The sequence below is a fragment of the Dipodomys ordii genome, unplaced genomic scaffold (genome assembly GCF_000151885.1).
Source record: "Dipodomys ordii isolate 6190 unplaced genomic scaffold, Dord_2.0 Scaffold215, whole genome shotgun sequence".
Classification (NCBI taxonomy): Eukaryota; Metazoa; Chordata; class Mammalia; order Rodentia; family Heteromyidae; genus Dipodomys; species Dipodomys ordii.
The window spans coordinates 538,215-540,726 of record NW_012267431.1 but is presented as its reverse complement, the minus strand read 5'-3'; the positions used below and the strand labels follow the sequence as shown (position 1 = coordinate 540,726).

General features: G+C 40.0%; 1 pseudogene; it reads left to right on the top strand.

The window, feature by feature from the left end:
- Positions 1 to 1,825: 1,825 nt before the first annotated feature.
- Positions 1,826 to 2,176, top strand: LOC106000287 (annotated as a pseudogene).
- The last annotated feature ends 336 nt before the right edge of the window (positions 2,177 to 2,512 follow it).

Here is a 2,512-nt window from a genome sequence, read left to right as displayed (position 1 = left end):
TCATGCGGGGACCCTGGGCCACCTCAGCGAATGCACCCAGAGAGGAGGGAAGATGCGTGGGGTGGGGGGAATGGGGAGTAGAGACGTGGACGCTGTTTCTCTGCCTTCGTCATCCACAGACACCGCTGGCTGGGGCGCAAAGGCCCTAAGGATTCCCAAGATCTGCTCTGGCTGTGCTGGACGGAGGTGAACCGCATTGCTGCCCGGCTGTTTGCCGCCTTGCCAAGTCCACAGGTCTGGTCCTCAGACCGTCCTTTGAAGTCGCTATCAGGTAGGGAAGATGAGAGGACACGTGTTTCTTTGGGAGCAGGTTTTAATGCTAAGGGTGGATGTTTCTTCTGCTGGGCCATCATGGCTCACCCCTAATGCCTGCAGTTGGGTCAAATAACCTTACGTCCTGCTTCGTCCAGTTGCCATTCCCGATTGCTCTTGCTTGATGTCATAGGAGGAAGAAATTATGCCCCAGCCCCCCTGGTGTTACTGGGCCTTTCCTTTGAATTTCAGCTAATGTACCCTGAGAGACAGAGCACGGTTCCTCCCCCTGACTGCACAATCAGGACTAAATCCAAATTCTCTATCCTGACATATTTTCTGGCGACAAGAGTGAGTCCACTGCAATGGTTTTGTTGTCAATATTTTTGGTATCTACTAACGATGTAGAGAACTTATTTTCATTTAGCTTGTCATTTTATCATCCTCCTACTATGAGAATGTTATTTGTTTTATTGTACTGAGATTCATACTCACACCTTTCTGTTAGCAGGCAGTTGTTGTATACCTTTATCCACATATTCAGCTATTGGAATATAAATTTTTCATCTCTTTTATATTGAAGGAACTCAATATCAGATATTATAATTTTTCCTTCAACCATTTAACATGATTTAAAATTTTATAAGGAAAGACATATCTATTATATTAAACGTAATTTTCATATATTTCTTGGTTTTCTTTCTAAGCTTGCAAGACTCCTAGTATTATCTACTTTTTGTATGGAGAACTTTCTTTAGCTGCTTGTTATTGATACATCTGTTAGTAAAACTTTTCTAAATTTTCTCTTAGGTGAGTATGTATGTCTTAATTTACCCATTATTCTTGATGGACGTTTTCCATGCAGCAGGAATTCAGAGCTGACAGTCCTTTGCTTTTCCCACTTGAAAACTGTACCATTACCTTCCAGACTTCTTTGGATTCAGAGAAGAAATATGCTACCATTTAAATCAGTGTTCCTTTTTAGGTAATTTTGAGTATTTCCATGTACCTGCTATGGGGAGGATTTTTTTCACTTTATTAGACATTTTGTTTTAACTGTAAAGGTCCTGTATAGAAGGGATACCATTTCATAAGTCAGGATAATGACTGTGTTCCTTTTTGAACAGTGTCAACCCTTCCCACATTCTGTCCAAGTTTTTTCCTGAGGAAGTTTTGGTTTTTAATTTTAGTTTCCATAAATTGCTTTTGATATTTCTTGGTATGTATATTTTGGAGGGTTGTCTGACCTACTTTTGTGGTTTTAGAATGACAATTTAGCTTTTCAATCTGGAGTGCTTCTCTGGTCTGCTTAGTTTTTCTATTTCTAAGAATCCAAACTGAAGCTAAGGAAAATGCCACACGGAGAACAGTTTTAAATAGCAAGCATGCTGATTTAGCAAGTTTCACATTTGAGTCAGAATGGTGTTTTTGTTTTTCCAGGACTTACCAAAAACATTAGAGTATCCGCTGAGGGGTGACTGGAGCTTGAGGTGCGTGGGCCAGAGTCACTGCCGGATTGAGACTCACAGCATCTGACGTGGTTAATACTAGCTCTTCACATCTGCAAGTCAAAATGGCTCCCAAGAAAAGGATACTACCAAGAAGAAGATTGACACCGTATGGAAAGCGCATCATATATCCAAAAGCAGAGCCTAAACTATTTGCTGTGGAGAAAGTATTGGGCCGACGCATAGTAGAGGGCAAAGTAGAATATCTCCTGAAATGGAAGGGATATTCAGATGCTGATAATACTTGGGAAACAGAAGACAATATAAATTGTCCGGACCTAATTGAGGCTTTTCTAAATTCTCACAATGCTAGTTTATCTGGTGCTAGCACATCAAATGAGCCAAGAGATGCAGGTGACAACCCAAGGGGCTTTGCTAGGGGTCTAGAGCCTGAAGGAATAATTGATGCCAAATAGAGTAGTGGAGGATTGATGTTTGTCATGAAATGGAAAGGTTCCGATGAAACTGAGTGCCAGCAAAAGAGGCTAATGTGAAATGCCCTCAGATGGTAATTGCTTTTTATGAAGAGAGGATAAGTTGGAATTCTCCATAAGGTGAAGCTCAGTAATCATCTGAATTGTTCATATCTATATTGTTTATATGTATACATATATATGTTATTATGTATATATAAGCTGAGTCTTACATTTGGAAACAAAGTTGTGAAACAACTGGTTTATGATAAAATAAAATTTAATATGTTGGTTTTGAATGTGGTGGTGTCAAGATACTGCTTTTTCTCAATTCCATTT